Source organism: Saccopteryx leptura, chromosome 5 (assembly GCF_036850995.1).
Source record: "Saccopteryx leptura isolate mSacLep1 chromosome 5, mSacLep1_pri_phased_curated, whole genome shotgun sequence".
NCBI classification, from domain to species: Eukaryota; Metazoa; Chordata; class Mammalia; order Chiroptera; family Emballonuridae; genus Saccopteryx; species Saccopteryx leptura.
This window is the reverse complement of record NC_089507.1, coordinates 119,711,717-119,732,167: the sequence shown is the minus strand read 5'-3', so window position 1 is coordinate 119,732,167 and position 20,451 is coordinate 119,711,717. Positions and strand designations below refer to the sequence as shown.

The 20,451-nt window shown below is 41.3% G+C and overlaps 1 protein-coding gene and 1 pseudogene across 3 annotated transcripts in view; one reads left to right on the top strand and one right to left on the bottom strand.

Moving 5' to 3' along the window:
- MPP7 (MAGUK p55 scaffold protein 7) overlaps positions 1-20,451 on the bottom strand; it is a 314,869-nt gene that overhangs the window by 276,342 nt on the left and 18,076 nt on the right. The window lies entirely within an intron of this gene.
- LOC136406549 (ceramide synthase 4-like) lies at positions 18,513-19,452 on the top strand (annotated as a pseudogene).

Sequence of the window (20,451 nt, the reverse complement as noted above, 5' to 3'; positions counted from 1 at the left end):
AACAGAAAACTTCCCTAATCTGGAAAATAAAATAGACATACAAGTCCAGGAAGCACAGAGAGACTCATACAAGATGAACCCAAAGAGGCCCACACCAAGATGCATGATAATGAAAATGTCAAAAGTTAAAGACAAAGAGAGAAATTTAAAGCAACAATAGAAAAGCAGTTAGTTTTCTACAAGGGAGCTCCCATAAGACTGTCTGCTGATTTCTCAACTGAAAATCTGCAGGCTATAGAGATTAAACATGAAATATTCAAAGTGACAAAAAAGCAAGGACCTCCATAAAAACTACGCTACCCAACAAAGCTGTCATTTGGAATCGAAAGTCAGATAAAGATCTTCCCAGGCAAGAAAAAGCTAAAGGAATTCATCACCACCAAACCAGTATTACAATAAACATTAAAGGGATTGTAAAAGAAAACAAATCAGAAAAATAAATAAGCACATGGTAATAACTACATATTTATCAATTAATACTTTAAATGTAAATGGATTAAATACTTCAACCAAAAGACATATAGGGTGACTAAATGGATAAGGAAACAAGACCTTTACATATGCTGCCTACATGAGACTCACTCAGATCGAAAGACACACAGAGACTGAAAATGGAAACATCAATAAAAAAAAGAGAAAGGGATGAAGGGAGGGAGGGAGAAAAGATGAGACAAGATGAGAAAAGAGGAAGAAAAAGAAAAGCTGGGCCTAACCAGATATCTCAGTTGGTTAGAACACTGACCCAATAGTCAAAGGTCCTAGGTCCAGCCTATGGCCATACCACACTGAACGCACTTGATCTCCTCAAATGTTGCAGTTTCATCCCTGGTCAGGGCACATACAAAATCAACCAGTGAATGCATCAATAAGTGAAACAACAAACCAATATTTCTCTCTCTCTCTCTCTCTCTCTCTCTCTCTCTCTCTCTTCCTCTCTAAAATCAATAAATTTAAAGAAAAAGCAGTTTAAATTTAAAAAACTGGGGTAGCAATACTTATACCAGACAAAATAGATTTTAAAACAAAGGCTTTAACAAGAGACAACGAATGACCCAGCAATTCAATTTTTGGGTATTTATCTGAAGAAACCCAAAATACTAATTCGAAAAGACATATGCATCCATATGTTCATAACAGCATTATTTACAATAGCCAAGATGTGGAAACAACCTAAGTGTCCATCAATAGAGGAATGGATAAAGAAGTGGCACAAAATGAAGTAACTCTCAGCCATAAAAAATAATAAAATTTTGCCAACTACCAGAACACAGATGGACCTGGAAAATATTATGCAAAGTGAAATAAGTCAGTCTGTGAAAGACAGACATCATATGACTTCGCTTATATGTGGAAACTGAGAAACAAAAAAAAATGAACATAACAGCACAGATACCAAGGACACTAATTTTTAAATGAGAGGAGGGGAGATAGAGAGAGAGACTCCCGCATGCACCATAAAAGGGATCTACCTGGAAACCCCCATCTGGGGCCAATGCTCAAAACACCTGAGCCATCCTCAGCACCTGGGGCCAATGCTTGGACAAACTGAACCTCTGGCTGCGAGAGGGGAAGAAAAAGAAAAGGGGGAGAAGATGGAGAAGAGAAGCCAATGGTTGCTTCTCTTGTGTGCCCTGACCAGGAACCAAACCCGGGATGTTCGCAGGCCAGGCAGACGCTCTATCCACTCAGCCAACCAGCAAGGGCCACCAGAACATTTTGATGGCTCCCAGATGAAAGAGAGTTGGAGAACAGGTAGAAAAGGGGAAGGGATTAAGAAATACAAACTGGCAGTTACAGACTAGTCACAGGGATGTCAAGTACAGCATAGGGAATATAGTCAATAATATTGTAATAACTATGTATGGTACTAGATTTATCAAGGTGATCACTACGTAAGTTATATAAATGTCTAATCACTATTTTGTGCAGCTGAATCTAATATAATATTGTATGTCAACTGTAATTGAAAAAAAAAAGATGTTAAAAAGATGATATTAGGCCCTGGCCAGTTGGCTCAGTGGTAGAGCACTGGCCCGACATGTGAAAGTCTGGGTTCGATTCCCAGTCAGGGCATACAGGATAAGTGCCCATCTGCTTCTCCATCCCACTCTTTCTCTCTCCCTCTCCTCTCTCTCTCTCTCTCTCTCTCTCTCTCTCTCTCTCTCCCTCCCCCTCCCGTACCCATGGGTCAAATGAGCAAGTTGGCCTGGGTGCTGAAGATGGCTCCATGGCCTCACCTCAGGAGCTAAAATAGCTCAGTTGCTGAGCAACAGAGTAGCAATCCCAAATGGGCCCAGACAGGGGTTGCCAGGTGGATCCTGGTCGGGGTGCATGTGAGAGTCTATCTCTCCACCTACCTGCCTCTCACTTGATACAAAAAAAAAAGATACTAATATTTGTTATAAAAAACTATTGAAGCTTGTGATTTATTCATTTATGAAACAGAATCAACAGTTCCTCAACAAATAACAAATAGAAATGTCAATAATAGTATTCCTATCAAAAAACTATTCTAAGCACCTTATCAATAAAAACTCAATCAATGCCCATAATAACCATCAAACAGATTTAATATATTTTCATCGCTACTTTATAGAAGGAATATTTAGGCAGAGATGGGTTAAGGAGCTTAGCCAAAGAGCCAAAGATTTTAACTCCTGGGCATAAACCTCCCAACAATGATGTCACTCTCGATTTATCTACCCTCAGTCTACTTCCCTGAGAGGTGGAATTTCAGCTAGTGTCAGATATATTCCTGGAAGCATGTTATTATCCCTATGAACTTAATTTGTGCCATAAGAAAAAAAAAGGCTAAGAATCATGCTACTGTAATGGGGAAAAGACTAAGAAAATCAAAGCACATTCTGATCTTTATTTCCTCAACTACATACATAATAAGAAGAAAGCAACAATAACAGCAGCAACCATTTATTGAACATCTCTTATATGCAAGGCTAGTCACTTGACCTTAGCAACTTCCTGGGATATTCCCCAGCTATTAGTAGTCCTAATTCATAGATAGATAAAGAAAATGATATTCTGAGAGGTTCAGTGTCCATAGTCTAAAGCTCCTGTTGAGCTTACAGCATATACTGTCTACAGGTCAAGACAATTTCCTCTGTACTGCTGGATTCCTGGAATCTGTGATTACATAAATACTTCATTTTTATAATACTTGTTCACCTGACTGATCGAGATGCTCTGACAGAAGGAAAGAAAACTTCCCTGCTGTTCTAACACCATTGCTCTAGCAATAGGAATGAAAAAGAACAAATTAGGAGCTGCCCCTCCCTCACAAGTAAGCGCCATGGGAGCAGGTAATAGTACATAGGGTTGTTCAATGCCATGTCCTCGATGCCCAGACAGAGCCTGACCACAGTAAATACTCAATATAGTATGGTCTATTTTAAATGAAATTCCCAAGAGTCTAACTTACTTGAGCCCAACCTGGGTAGCCATATGTCCCACATCTTTCACAGTGATACCACAGAACTATGACCATTAAGCAAAGAAGTTAATCCATCATCATTTATAAAGCACCACCAACATAAAATCTTTAGTCATTCAGAGAAATTAGTCTTCAAAGTTTGACTATTTTAAACATAAAATTAATTAGTGCTTCAAATTACACAAAATCAGATCACTGAACTTTTAATTTTGGTTGACATAGAATGCATAAGGTTGGAGTATTCAAAGACGATGGGATATGAGAATGAAAGAGACGTGATCTGGAGTAAAGGAATGTGGACTCTAGTAACGGTTCTATTGGTTCTCCAAGTAACAACAATATGGCCACAGAACGTCTCACACTCCTCGAGGCCTCAGGTCTGCAGAATCTCAGTGACCTGAGACCCGTTACAGCCTTTCCAGGTTGGCGGATGCCACTGGACTCTAAGATGGCCAGTGGAGGAGAAAGCAGTTATTTAAACTAATCCTTGAGGGGTGTGAAGACCACAAGTACGAAAGTATGAAGTTGATGCAAATCTCAGCCGAGTGAATCAATGACCACACTTCTGTTTACCAAGTCAGTGGTTTTCCTCCAATGCCAAAATCATCTGCATGGCTATAGTCACAACATGCAGGTGTCCAGCAGTTCAGAGACTTTAAGTAATGTTTAAGAATCATTAAGTTAATTTGAAGAACAAAAAAAGAAAGAAAGGAAACGGTAAGGACAGCAACCTACATCTTCCTTCCAGGGCTGGAGGCAGGTGGGGTTTGTGTGCCTACTTCACAGTTCTGTCCGTAGAACCTCAATATCCTCCCATACTGTTTCGTCTTACCTGTTCTGCAGAAAATGAAAGTGAAGTATTTATTGTATAAGATGTATAAAAATATCATGATGGCAAGTTAAAAACATCTTTGAGGAACCTGCTGATTTGGACCTTATCAGATATTACCAGATGTCCTGTGGGGCCTGCTGTTTTGATGGGTTTCAGGAGCTGTTTTGAAGACCATGGTCCTTGAAATAAGTGCAGGTTACTTTTCCCCTAGTGCCATTAAAGGACACTGATAACCTCTTGTGGGACTGGCCCCAACCACCTGCTTTTTGGGCATTTAATACAATCATAAGCTAAATATCTGGCAGGATCAGCAGAAACAGACTCATAGTAATTAAAGATAGAACTGCTTTACCCTGTCACGAACTACATACAACTGGTTATGTTTACATGTTTTACAGAATTATACTAACCAAACTTTCCCAAAATGGATCACAGACCTAAATGTAAAATGCAAAACTGTAAAACCCCTAGAAGATAACACAGGAGGAAAACTAGATGATCTCAGGTACGGCAATGACTTCTTAGATAAATCACCAAAGTCACGATTCATGAAAGAAATAATTGATAAACTGGACTTCATTAAAATTGAAAACTTCTGCTCTACAAAAGACAATATCAAATGTCAACAGAATGAGAAGACAAATCCCACACTAGGAGAGAATATTTGCAAAAGACAAATCTGATAAAGGATTGCTATAGAAAACATACCAAAAAAGGTCTTAAACTGAACACTAAGAAGCAAACCACCAAATTTAAAAATAGACAAAGATCTGAACAGACACTCCACCAAGGAAGATATACAGATGCTAAATAACCATATGCAAATATACCCCATAGCATATGTTATAGAGAAATGCAAATTAAATAAGATGAGATACTACTACACACTCTTACAAATGGCCCAAGTTCAGTACTGACAGAATAAGCCAAATGCTGAAGGACGTGGAGCAACAGGAATTCTCATTCACTTGCTGGCGAGAATGCAAAACGGTACAGCCACATCGGAAGACAGTGTGGCTGTTTCTTACAAAACTAACCATTCTTAACAAACGATCAGTAATTATGCTTGTTGGTATTTACCCAAAGGAACTGAAAACTATGTCCACACAAAAACCTGTACAAGAATGTTTACAGTATCTTTATTCATAAATGCTCCAACCTGGAAGAACTCAAGAAGTTCTTCAGTAGGAGAATGGATAAACTATGGGACATCCAGACAAGAAAATATTATTCAGAGCTTAAAAAAAAGAGCTATCAAGCTATGAAACAATACATAGGACACTTAAATGCATATACTAAGCAAAAGAAGCTAATCTGAAAAGCGACATACTATATGATTCCCACTATGTGACATTCTGGAAAAGAAAACTATGGAGACAATAAAAAGATGAGTACTTAGCCAAAGATTGGGAGGTAGGGATGAATAGGTAAAATGCAGAGGATTTTTAAGACAGTGAAAATACTCTGTGTGATACCATAATGATAGATACTTGTTATTATACACTTGTCCAAACCCATAGAATACACAACATCAAGAGTGAACCCTAATGAAACTATTAATTTTGGGTGATAATAATGTGTCAATGTAAGTTCATCAATTGTAAGAAATGCAGTACCTCTTTGGTTGGGGGATGTTGCTAATGAAGGGAGGTTATCCACATGAGAGGAATGTATGGGGTACATGGGAAATCCCTGCCCCTTTCCCTCAATATTGCTGTGAACCTAAAACTGCTCTAAAAACATCAAGTTAATTTAAAAAAGTAAAGATTTTTCATGTACATAAATAACTCAAAAGGACACAAAAGAACTCAAAATTAAGTTTTCTAAGCAAAAAAGATTTAAGCAAGATTTGCATTGTGCCTTTTTCTCTCTGCAGCTAAACTGCCTATCTTTTTGGAAGGAGCAGGAAAACCTGCAGAATATTTCACTTAAGGACAGGTAAGTCACTCTGAAACCCATTTGCTTTGAGTAGGAAAAATATGACGTGATGGGGCCAGATAATCTGTATCACCTCTACGGGATTTCCTGAGTGTTGTCCATCACAGTGCCACTCATATCACACCAACGAACATTTCAATGAAAGTCTGTTGGGGCCCTGGCTGGTTAGCTGAATAGGTTAAAGCGTCCTCTAGAAACATCAAGATTGTGGGTTTGATCCCTGGTCAAGGTATATACAGGAAGCAACTAATGAGTGCACAACTAAGTGGGAACAAAGAAATGCTTCCCTCTCTCTCTCTCTAATCAATCAATTTTGAAAAAAAGGTCTGTTGGTGAGTTGATAAAATATGACATACGGATACTGTACTTTTGCTAATCTAACCTGATCCAGGAGTGTATTTTAAAATATCTAGTATAATGTATGATCTACATATCATTGAAGCACTCCTTCCTAAATATTGCTTCTTTCAAACAAGACTGACAAATACTAATGCAGGGAATACCTGTTTGTCCTTTCTGGAACACATCTGGAGAGCACCTGTTCAAAGCTGCTAGACAAATACAAATCCATCTACTTTAACTGGAAGTCTAAGGGCAGGGCTAAGATTCTTCTAGAAAGCTAAAGAGTATAACAACAATACAGCCTGAATAAAAAGCCAGCTCACCTCAGTTCAGGAGAAGCTAAAGGAGATGGAGTCAAGATTCTCCTCCAAAAAGTAGGCAGACTAATGCTGATGAAGACTCTAACATCTGGTCCATACAGCTGGACCTTGAGCATGTAAGTAAGAAATAAACCTGGGAGAGGGGAGAAACCAGGAGAATGCAGGAGAAGGGGCCTGCAGGAATGACTGGCCCAGACAATTAAAGAATATCCACATCCTATAGATCATTAACTGATCCCCTGGAGATTTTTACAGTACTCACAAGATAAACAGGATCTGTAAATAGATAGGACGAGGGATCCAGAAACCCCTTCCACCTTGCTGCCCTCCCAAAACTCCCCCATCCCACCTTGAGTCATGAGGTGCACATAGGACCTCAGACACAGGAATCACAGGCCCCTTGCATGGACCCTGTGAAAGGCATGTAAGACGTAAGAAACCTAACTTCGGGGAGCTCGTGCTTTGGTGCTACTAGCCCCACATGCTCCACCAGCTACTAATACAGTGTATTCCTCTTCCTCTATTAAGTTGTCTGAGCGTCTATTATCCTCCATTTGGGTGTCACTTTCCTGCAACACCTGAGGTAGGAATAACCAGACATCCATCTTCAGCCAACCTAATATGCATCTTAGATTCATGATTTACATCAATGCTTCTTACACACGCCAAGGAAAAGTATCTGTAAAATAACTCTAAGAGGTGCTATTTACCAGGTGTGTCAATTTCTGAAAATTCATCAAACTATATACTTACATGAGTACTTTTCTTTATGCACTTTACTTTTTCAAGTTTCATTTATATCTGTAATATATTAGATATATATATTTATATACATATATGTCTATAAAATAATGAACAGAAGTGTAAGCTATGGCTAGATCCTCAAATAAGGAAAAGAGGTGATATATTTATAAAAATTATTATTTACAACCATTTAAAGGCTGAACAGACATAACTTCTAGAAAATAATTTCATTTCCATAACACCTGCTGATGAATAAACATCAGATATAGGTAAATGACTCAATCAACTAGATTTCTTCTTTTCATTAATGAAATTTTCATAAAGATCTGCTTGCATTTTAATTTTACATGCCTCTTACTTTTAAAAACATATAAATATTTTCTATAAAGAAAGAGAAGAGGGAAATGATAAATGGGTGCTGATGCCTGGAGATGCTGGAGTAGTTTCATTTTTGTAATTTGATATATTTACTTCATTTTACTTTAATTATTATTTTAATTTAACATACTTAATAAATCTTACTCATCTATTACTATATCTTATGAAAAATAATGATTTTAGTATCAACCAAATGGAACAACCCAACATGTCATTTTATACCATACACAAAAGTATCTGGTATTAACAGTTCAAAAGGAATCTGGAATAGTCTCCAAGAGACTGGCAAATCAACATGCCCTAAATTAATCAAGAAGTCTTTTCTGTGTCTCTGGTACAACTACAAAAGAATTCTATCTAGAAAAGGCACACAGCCTGAGAAAGATTAAAAGCATTCAGGTCAATGTATTTTGCCAAGACTTCTTAGGTGACCTCTTTACTGGTACAGTTACAAGGTATTTGGAAACATCTATAAGCAATTACTCAGCAGAGCCCCTCTTATAAGCTCAATAAGCTCTGAAATGAACTACAAAAATTCTACCCACCCTCACATTCCTGTTCACTCACCCACATCTATCCTAATGCTTAGGAATAAACATTTAGAAAGGATGAAAGCAATGGGATTAAGTCTTCAGTCTACTTTGAGACAAATGACATCTAGAGTGCAAAGTGTAAACACACGACAAGAAGTCCCTATCCACCAGAACACTGAAAGCATTGCATTTTTCAGAACTCAAGGATTTTGATTCCCATTCCTGTACAAACAATCAAAGCCATATATGTGTGTATTAAGTATTCCTGACCAAAAAGACTATCACATGACTTTTAGCCCAGCATGAACATCACCAAGTAGCAAGCTTTACGGAGTCATTACTGAGTACTCAGCATTGGCTGGGCTACCAACCAGAGTTCAAAACAGAGGCCCAGCCCAGAAGGGACTTGTAACTGCGATAAGGAAATAGCTGCTAACAAACAAGATGGAATTATATAGAGATAAACCAATTAAGCTATTACTGTGAGCTACTGTTGCCAAAAAACAAAACAGGAAAAGCAGCTTTTGTGCTGGGGTTTTTTAAAGGATGGGTAGAAAATAAAAAAGGAAGACAATGTATATGAAAACCCAGAGAAGTGCCTGCCTGAGAGGAGGTGTGTACTCACAGGGCATGTCTACATGCATGCACAGGTTTGCTTTGCGGGGAGAGGAGTAAAACAAAAAGCCAAAGAGGCTGATCTGATTATACAACAGGTTTATATTTTTAAAAGGTGAATGCTGAATTATTTATAGAGTGGCATAATATAAAGAACAATGAGATCTGAGTAAAGGGATTAAGGCATGATATGATTAGAACAACAGCCCTAACACTTGTCTGTGCCACCCACAGTACTCTCTCAGCAAGATTAGGACTCACTTCATGGTGGTATTCTGGAACCAAATCCGATATATTTAGATCTGTCGCTGGCTTGAAGCTCAAGTGCTGGCTTGAGCAAGGGGTCACTTGCTCTGCTGTAGCCACCACCCTGCCCCGCCCCACAACTGCCCCCTGGTCAAAGGACATATGAGAAAGCAATCAATGAACAACTAAGGTGCCACAAGAAAGAACTGATGCTTCGCATCTCTCTCCCTTCCTGTCTGTCCCTATCTGTCCCTCTCTCTGACTCTGTCTCTGTCAAATAAATAAATAAATAAATAAATAAATAAATAAATAAATAAAGCCTATTACAACCCTAAAACCTAAAAACATACTTTTATTACTGCCTATAGTTTACATGTGAGAACACTGAGTCTTAGAAATATTTACAACTTACTCAAGGTCTTACAGACAGTTGGTAAGTGATAGAACTGGGGCCGGAACATAGCAACTTCAGACCCCTTAGAAGACCTCAAGGAAGAAGCCCTCTTCAAAAGAACTGTAATACAAGTCATGTTTTAAAACCTGGTAACAGGATACCAGGTAAATTGAAGGCTGCATATCCACCAAAGCAGCAAGTACAGTAAAGCCTGGGTGAGGGGCTAAGTATATTTTGATTAAAATGACAGCAATGAGATTAGAGTACAAGGGATTAGTGCAGCAGAGAATGCTAAGAGAGGAAAGCAGGTATAAATGTGAAAAGTTAAAGAGACTGTTGGGATTCAAATAGAACTCACAGTTCCTAATCTTAGATATGAAAAGACCAGTGGTACCATAAACAGAAATTGGGTTAATTAAAAAGTGGACCTGTTTTCCCACTGTAGATCTCTGAGGTCAAGATGAGACCTCCAAATGAAAATGTCCAACAGACAGTGAGAGCCCCGAGACCAAAGCCTGATTAGAACAGAGCTGGATTAATACTGAGCACTAATTATACATTTATATATATTTCTAAACCAAACGAGACATTGCTTTAATATAGAAAACTAACAACTGTTGCAAAAAAAAAAATTGTAATAACATAACACTTCCCCACACAATAACACATTTCCAAAGTAGCAACAGAACTTCTGCCTCTCAGTTCAGAAACTCTATGCCACCTATTCACATCCCTTGCAAACCATTTCACCCACTACAGCTGTTTTGTAGCCTTTCTTGGAACACAAAATATTGAGACTGCCTGCTAAAATACATATAGAAATTTAGCCAAAATTAGGCTTTCAACTTAACAGTATCAATTTCTAAAATTCTAATCAATTTAAGGTATGTAAACAAATAGGAATTTTTATTAAAGGTCAGGAAGCCAATGGTGAAATTACATTACATCTGCAGATAATACAAAATATGATGATTGGAAATGTCATCTAGTCTGTATCTACATGGCTAGATACTGCCAAAACAATTTTTAAGAAGCAACAGAATGAAACATGAAGTATATCATTTATGTTAATAATCATTTAATACTGTATATGTTCTTAAATTTTTGGACATAACATATACAAAAGCACAGTTAAGCTTGACTGATGGTGACACAGTGCACAGCCTAATGACCTGGTCCCAGGTCAGTAAATAAGTACAGTCGTCCCTCACCGTATCACAGTTCACTTTTCGCAGTCTCACTGTATCACAGATTTTTAAATTGTATGTATCTAATTCTGTATCGCAGATTTTTCGATATATCGCAGGATTTTGTGGTATATAGGCATCTTTATATATTTATTATTTTAATTATTTTTGTGATATAATAAGCAAAAAAAGTGTAGGAAAGGTTAATAACAGTGTGGGAAAGGTTTATAAGAGTGTGGAGATGGTTTATAAAGTCTTACAATATATATGTAAGGTCGCTACTTCCTGGATTTTCACCTATCACGGAGGGTTCTGGAACCTAACCAGAGTGATAGATGAGGGACCACTGTAAATAAAAAGCTTGAAGGAAACACACACAAATTCATACTAGCTATGGCATGAAGGGAAGAAAGGGAAACAGAATTGGGAAGGGAAACAAAATATATTTCAACTTTATCTACAGTGGTTTATTTCACTAACTAAAAAAAAGTCTGAAACAAATATGCCAAAATGTGAATAACATATTAATTTGGGGTGAAGGTCATTAGGTGTTTGTTTTCTTTACTATTCAGTATTTCTGAAATGTCACCCAAATTTTTCAAGGGGGGGGGTAGGGATCCAAATCTCTCACCTAATGAAAATACCACACAGAACGTATCTGACATCACTTACCTGAATAACTCCAGGGTGAACAGGGCGAATCTAACGTTTTCACTAAACAGCCTATTTCTATTTGGACTTCTAACATATTTCTTGAAACAGAGTGGCCTAATTAGGAGATATAAACTCTGGCTTGAATCCAGAAATTCATCTATAGAGTGGGCCTTAACTGTATATGGGTAAATTCTCCACTAGGAGAGGTCACTAGCCTCAGTATCACCTAAGGAAGCTAAGAGGAAGGTTCCAGAAGGCAGAAGCGACTGAAGACAATTCTGATTAAAGCCAATGTCTTCTCTCCCACTCCCAATCATTATTCCCACTGCCTTTACAACTCTGTCCTCAAAAGCCAGCCACCAGCAGAGACAATCGCTGAATAGTGGCTAATTGAGAGGAAGTAAACCTCTTAATTAAGTCTTTAGGGATAGTTGTTTGCTCACTATAGAAAGGCACAGCATGTTCTTTAAGAAATCCACACATTTACACCAGTTGTTTTCAACCTTTTTGCACTTGGGGACCTGTGAAAATAGGAGTATTTCGAGAACCACTAATGCAGAAATCACCCTGAGCATAGGTGATTTTGACTAAGATCACTAGGTCTATAATCTTCATACAACATCAGAGTGGTGAACTCTTGCACGGACCAGCATGAAATTTCTGGAGGATCTATATATTTTCAGATTGGCAGTTGAAAACCACTTGATTTATAACCATATGGGCATCAAGGACATAAGAATAAGGGCAAAATTCCCTTAAAGACACTTGTATTAATTCTTCCTCCTCTCAATTTCCTAGTCCTAAAATGTCCCCACCATTAAATCCAAAAAAATGCAAGTCTACACTGGCTAAATGATCCCTTAGAATGACTACAGTGGTCCCCTCATCTGCCAGGGATGCACTCCAAGATGCCCAGAGGACACCTGACACTGGATACCACCAAACCTTACAGATTCTGTTTTTCCTACACACACATACCTATGGGCAGGGACGCACACAGCGGAGACACTGGAGAGGGGTGATTCAAGGCCTAGACAGAACAGAACAGGAAAACGTGCAACTTCATCCTGCTACTCTGAATGATGTACAATCGAAAACTCATGAATTGTTCATTTCTGGACATGTCCATTTAATATTTTCAGACTACAGTTTATGAGTACTGAAACCTCAGGAAGTGATACTGGGGGCGGGGGCGGAGGGGGCAACTGTAAGGAGAACATGTGACTGGGTGACTGGGGTTCACATGAACAGACCAAAAGCTTAGGAAGGTCAGTGACCCCCCCACTGTGCCCCCCACAACAAGGCCTGACCAGGGCCGCACCCAGGGTAACGAAAATGAGGGAAATGCAGGCTTATGCACTGTGGATTTTTTGTTAACCAATGAGAGATTCAGTTTAGCAACTAAGACCCTTTAAACTAAGAGGACAAAAATAAACAAAACTGTCCAGTTGACTGTTTTAGGCATAAGATATAAAGAAGTAATATCGGGATGCATAGTGCACACCTTTCACCAGGGCTGATGAACCTTCTTCAAATCCACATCTCTCCAGGCAGGCTAGGGTGCAGTCACACTGAGGGTGTGACCAGCAAGGCTCTAATCACCTCAGACCCGGCAAAGCACAGACCAGATGGAAGTCACACTGCAACCTCCCCGTGGTAGGGTCACACTGTCCCACAAGAGACAAACAGGCACGTGCCTGCAGGAGCAAACCAGGGTGACAATTCAGGCAAGACAAGGAAAATGCATGGTTTAGAACACATTCCTATGAATAGAGAGTAAAAAATAATAGAAAGTTACCATCTTTGGGACTAATCAGGATAAGCTTTGTAAGCCAGGTAAGAGTCATTTAGTCTCAGTGTTGTAAAGACAAAGAATCAATGACCATTTCTAGAAAGGAAGATCACTTTTGTACTGAATGAAGGGGAATCGCAAAGGCCAGTCAGCTAAACGCCGACTGCATCTTAGATGGGGAGCACGAACATCTGCCTCAGGTGTAGAAGCAGCAATACAGAAAGGAAGGACACCAAGCGACACTGAAAAGAAATGACAGCATCTGGTTACTGACCAGATAGCCGAGATGGAAAAAAATCAGCTCTTCAGAGTATTTAACAACTTTGTTAATTAGTAATAAATATCAACTACCATTTGTGCCCGACACTGTATTAGTACGTTCTAGTATTAATTACCTGATTTAATTCTCATCACCATCATCTGAGATAGGTACAATCAGCCCATTTCAGACAAGAAAATTGAGGCACAGAGATGAAATTCAAAAGACTTAAGTTCATAGGACCATCAATGAGCACAGCTGGAATTTGAATCCAAAAATGTTTAGACTATTCAGCCTTAAAATGAAGGAAATCCATTTGTAACAACACAAAAAAAAACAGAGGACATTATACTAAGTGGAATAAACCACATATATATTACATGATAACACTTATACAATGAATCTAAAATAGTCAAACCCACAGAAGCAGAGAGGAGAATGGTGGCCAGGCACTGGAGAAAGAAATGGGGCATACTAGACAAAGCTACAAAGTTTCGGTGATACAAAATGAATCAGTCCTTGAGATCTACAGTACAGCACGGTGCCTGCAGTCAACTATACTGTGCTGTGTACTTAAAATTGTGCTAAGAAGATAGAACTCATGTTGAATATTCTTTCCACAAAATAATCTCAACAATAAAGAGGGCGAAAAGAACCTTTTGGTAGGTGTACGGCATAGATCGTGGTTTCTTGGGTCTATTCAAGCATACCTTGCAGATATTGTGGGTTTGGTTCCTGACCACCCCAATAAAGCAGGTGGGTTTTTGTTTGTTTTGTTTTTGGTAGTGGAGGGTCTTGCTGTCAGTTCATAAAACATGCAACAGCCCTATAGCACAGAAAAGTGAGACACTACAAAGTGAGGCACGCCTGTGCTTATCTCCAAACTCATTAAGTTGTATACATTACACAGGTACAGCCTTCCACATATCAATCGTACCTCAATAAAGTGGTTAATATTGGAACTTTTTTTTATTCATTTTAGAGAGGAGAGGGAGAGACAGAGAGAGAGAGAGAGAAGAGACAGAGAGAGAGAAGGGGAGGAGGAGCTGGAAGCATCAACTCCCATATGTGCCTTGACCAGGCAAGCCCAGGGTTTCAAACCAGCGACCTCAGCATTTCCAGGTAGACGCTTTATCCACTGCGCCACCACAGGTCAATAAAGTGGTTAATAAAAAGTACTGCTTAGGCCCTGGCCAGTTGGCTCAGCGATAGAGCATCGTGCTGGCGTGTGGAAGTCCTGGGTTCAATTTCCAGTCAGGGCACACAGAAAAAATGACCATATACTTCTCCACCCCTTCCCCTCCTCTTCTCTCTCTCTCTCTCTCTCTCTCTCTCTCTCTCTCTCTTTCTCATCCCCTCCTGCAGCCATGGCTCAAATGAGCAAGTGGACCCTGGGCACTGAGAATGGCTCCATAGCCTTGTCTCAGACGCTAAAATAGCTCAGTTGCCAAGCAACAGAGCAGCAGTCCCAGATGGGGGTTGCCAGGTGGATCCTGGCCGGGCACATGCGGGAGTCTGTCTCTCTGCCTCCTTGCTTATCACTTGATTTAAAAAAAAAAAAAGTGTGCTTAATTTTACATTCCACATTCATAATCACTGGCATGTATGATTCAGTAAATGAGGCATAAACATGGACTAAACACAAAAGAGAACTGGGGAAACAGACTGTCCAGGACGTCACCCCTTCTTCTCACAGTCAGGCTGTGGGCCTTGAGGAAGCTACATTCAGTGGAAAAACCAGGAGCACAGGCTGTTTATGAACATTCCCTTAAAAAGAAATACACAGAGAGTTCCTGTTCTACTGGAACCACGTGTAATCCTGACATTATCGAAGGAAGCTGCACGCCTCATGGGGAACCAAGGAGCCAAACAAAGGAGTGCCACTTTATGCTGCTCCAGCCAATGTGCCCCCACCTCCCAGTGAGTTCTGAATCCATGGCTAGTGAGAGAGGGATCCGAGTCTAACCCACAGTGGGTGTGGAAATGTTCTCTTCCTACCAATCTGTCTACCACCTACAAATGTTAGCACTGGATTTAGAGTAAAGAGCAGCTGGAATCAAACCTGCCAACTCTAAAACATTCAAACATCCAGGAGAGCCCACTGAGCAACCACACACCTGCTTCAGCAAAAGGGCTCAGATGAAATGAACTGGCACAGAGTGGAACCACTCACAGCCAGTTTAGGAATCATTCGGTTACAGAAAGGATGGCCGAAACCATCAACACAATGGGGCAAAGCCCACTCCAGAGGAGGAGACCCTGAGTAAGTGGATCAAGGACTGAAGACACTCCCACGGTTACGGGACTGGAGCAAGAAGAAAAACCAACGGCAGAAACCAAGAAGACAGTCAACTATCTGAGAAACAGGAGGACAGAGCTCCCCATATTCAGTCATCAAATCTATTCCCTCATTTGGCCCAAATCTTTATTAAATTTTCCCCTGCCCCGCCACCCCTAGTCCTCAGTTGTCCACCCCTAATGCCTTGTCCACCTAAACTACGTCAGTAACCTCCTCGCCATCTGATCGCCACTCTACCAACACAGCAAATTATCTAAGCTCCACATTTGGTCATGACATCACTACAAAATCCTATAGACTTGTGTCTCAAACTGAGGCATGCTGTGGAGGTTCATGGGTGGACATAAAAATGACATCTTTCTGGAGTGTCAATTTTCTACAATGGAAAGTGATTTTTAATCTATTCAACATAAAACTTGGGAAGAGTTTTATGCTTGCAGTGAGCTACTTTTGATGTGCTCTCAGATTTCTCCTGGGCAAGCTCCTGTCCTCAGGGGCACTTCAGTGGAAAACTTGGGAGGCACTGGCCAAAGTACGTTGGACTTGTGTTTCTCTAGAGTAAAACAGGGAGCCAATGACAGAAAAACTGAGGCGGTACAAAGAGAAAAAGTCCCAATATCAACTCCAGTCATCTAATCGTCTCCCAAATTGGTCTCTGACGTAAGCATATGGGTAGCCTGGGTCTGAAGACCAGCTTGGCCACATCCTGGTCACATGACTTGGGGCAAAGTAATTAGCTACTTCATGACTTGTTTTTTTTCTCCATTTGTAAAATGAAAATAACAATATACTCAAAGGACTGCTGTAAGAATTAAACATGAGTCCTGGCCGGTTGGCTCAGTGGTAGAGCGTCGACCCGGCATGTGGAAGTCCTGGGTTTGATTCCCAACCAGGGCACACAGGAGAAGCACCCAACTGCTTCTCCACCCTTCCCCCTATCCTTTCTATCCCTCTCTTCCTCTCCCGAAGCCAAGGCTCCACTGGAGCAAAGTTGGCCCCGGGCACTGAGGATGGCTCCATGGCCTCTGCCTCAGGCGCTAGAATGGCTCTGGCTGCAGTGGAGCAACACCCAAGAGGGGCCGAGAATCGTCCCCTGGTGGGCATGCTGGGTGAATCCAGGTTAGGCACATGCGGAGTCTGTCTGTCTGCCTCCACCCCCTTCTCACTTTGGAAAAATACAAAAAAAAATAAATTAAACATGAATATTTATGCACACTGCCTGGCACATAGTAAGGGATCAATGAATGGCAGCTATTATCTGTAAACTCCAGCCTCTCCCAACCTGTTAGAGCACTCCAAAGCTTTTTTTAAGCCCAAAATTATTCTCAGAAAAATGCCTACTTTGATAAGCAGTCTTGCTATACTATTCATAGTTTGTGGCTAAGGCAATTTAAGTTCCATGTGCAAAAATAGGAGAAAATTTCCCAGTTCTAGACTCATCTGGAGATTAGAAACATCAAAAACAACAGAAGCCATGTCAAAACCACTTGTTACTTTATTAAGTGTTAAGACACTGAAATAAAAACTGTGTTGATCTTGGTGACCAGCTGAAGAGTATGTGCAGCAGTGATGAAGAAAGTACTTTACCGAGGAGATACCGCTCTAATACACACTAGAGAAAGAGTGCCAGCTGTGTTAGAAAGAACCCCACTGCTGAGCATCAACATCTGTTCACCAGTCCCCAGGAGGGCTTTCACAAATGTGCACAGATGTTTACACAGCTTTTTTTGACTTGGTACTAAGTACAACGTATTCAGCAATCATTAAAATTATGAGAAGGAATTCAGGGAGGGAGGAGCAGCAACTTAAATAAACAGGTCTGGCCTGAAAATCAGGGTGAAAGTCTCTCCCTTTTTCTCTCACCCTAATTCCAGCTGACTTGCCCTCCCCACAATCAGTTTCACATACTACTTCCTTTTTTTCCCAAGAAAGCTTTATTTTTTATCGTCCATTTCTCAATATTATGAATTCTTTTAACATTATCAATTTTAAAGAGGGGGAAATGCTGTAATAACTATAACTTTTATCATTCAACCCGCCAAATGCCAGTAACAAATATATAAAATAATGGTCAACTTGTCACCTATTTTATTACACTATAAGCACCCTGAAGGCAAGGACACCCTATGTATTCTCAAACCTGCTCTCCAAGCTACATAAAAGGATAATTATAGGCATAATTACCTTTATGATAAACATATCATGCCAGAGTCAAGAAAAATCTTTTTTTTTAATTTCAATTTCTTAAATAGCCCAAATTTCTACCATGATCTTTTTATTTCCATGAATTATGATAAATGGACTTTTCTTTTAACAGTTTCCTTTTGGTTTACTAGTAAAACCCATGAAACGCGGGATCTGGTGACCTCGCTAGGCAGCACGTTGCTTTCACTGGCCTGCGTGACCCCCAGCGCCCCTGGTGCACCTGGCTACCAGCACCCCCAGGTGGTGGTCCAGTTTTGAACAAGTTGGCTATAGCAGACAGGTTCTGGCTCCAGCCTAAAAACTCATGGGCTGACCAGAGGACTGAGATGGCCTGGTCTGCACCCCCCCCCCCCCGGGACACACTGGCTCCCCTGCTCCTGAGCTGGTGGCTGGGTATGCAGGATCAGGCCAGCAGCCCAGTGAAACCCAGCTCCACACTGGCAAAACATTTCCCCATGGAATGATGGAGATCCGAGGAGCCTCAGAGGACTGTGCTGGCCATACCGCATGGCCCCACGCTGGAGCAGACCCAGTGCTGGCCATACCGCATGGCCCCACGCTGGAACAGACCCAGTGCTGGCCATACCGCATGGCCCCACGCTGGAGCAGACCCAGTGCTGGTTCTAGAGATGCTGGGAGCAGGACCAGCCCTACATAACCAAGAAGTTCTGTGAGGCCAGAGAGAGGCTGGTTTCTATCTGTGCTTCCTCTCTGGTGGCCTCTCAGTCCACCACCAGTGGAGGCCAGCAGTGTGCTGGGACAGTTACCCAACCAGCCCCACCAGCCACCTCTGTACTGTTGGTACCGCCTCAAACTGAGTTTCCACATCTCCCTGCAGGTCACATTGTTGTTGGACATCAGAAACAAGGATTTCAAGGACAGATGGTGTACCGCCTCGTGACCAGTGCCTTCTCCTGCGCGTACCTGCTGCACACTGCTCCCTGGGGCTGCGCTGCACCACTCCCAGCCTGCCTGCTGGAGGCCTGCACAACGGTCCACTGCACACCAGCAGCGAGTGTGCACCTCTTCACCATGCCCTCCTTGGCCTTCTCCCCTCGCCCGGTGCTCTTCCCAGCAGACCCTCTAGATCACACACCAGGAGGCCACCCATCACCAGTTGGAAGCCCTTCTTTGCCCAGTACTTCTTCAACTCACTTCTGGTGCTGCTGCACGTGTGCTGGCCTTACCTCATCCTCTGCATGGCCCACAGCTTCACGAAGAAAGGCCAGATGGAGAAGGACATTTGCAGTGACGTGGAAGAGCTAGATTTGAGCAAGGGGAGGTGGCCCAAGAGCTCTGAGGCTGAAGAATGGGGCTGCTCAGGGGCCCAGGGTGGCCACCACTGATGGCCCTCAGAGCTGGGCAGCTAGCTGGCTGGTCAATGCACAAATGTCACCACATAGTTGGCAAAGGACTGGTTGTGAGGGGCTGCCCCCCGTGCCCTGGATTAGTGAGGCAGCTGGACTGGCAGCCCATGCGTCAGCTCCCCCCAGGGTGAGGAGGAGGGCAGACGATCTGTCTCCAGCTCCTTCCTTCTGCACACCCTCCCTCCTTCCCTCAGGCCGCTGCACAGAGCTGGAGGGTGGGCAGCAGCAGGTACTACAGCCCACCAGAGCCACCATCAGACTGCAGCCTGGGGAAAGTGAAGAGCTCAGTGAAAGGGGTCCAATAGAGCTTGAATGAAACAACAAACAAACAAAAAAAAACATGGAGATATCAATTTAATTTATTCATCCTCAACAGACTTGTCCTCTAGTCTCATAATGTTGAAAACTGATTTTTTAAAAATCAAAAATTTACGGCTTGGCTGGATGGCTCGGATGGTTAGAGCAGTGGTCCCCAACCTTTTTTAGGCCACGGACCAGTTTAATGTCAGAAAATATTTTCACAGACTGGCCTTTAGTGTGCGGACAGATAAATGGATCACATGACCAAGACAAGCATCAAGAGTGAGTCTTAGATGGATGTAACAGAGGGAATCTGGTCATTTTTAAAAAATAAAACATCATTCAGACTTAAATATAAATAAAACGGAAATAATGTATTAATAAGTTATTTATTCTTTCTCTGCAGACTGGTACCAAATGGCCCAAGGACCAGTATCGGTCCACGGCCCGGGGGTTGGGGACCACTGGGTTAGAGCACCATTCCATTGTGCAAAGATTGTCCTCTGGTCAGGGCACATACAGGAACAGATTGATGTTTCTGTCTCTCTCTCTCTCTCTCCCTTCCTTTCTCTCTAAAATTAATAAATACATTAAAAAA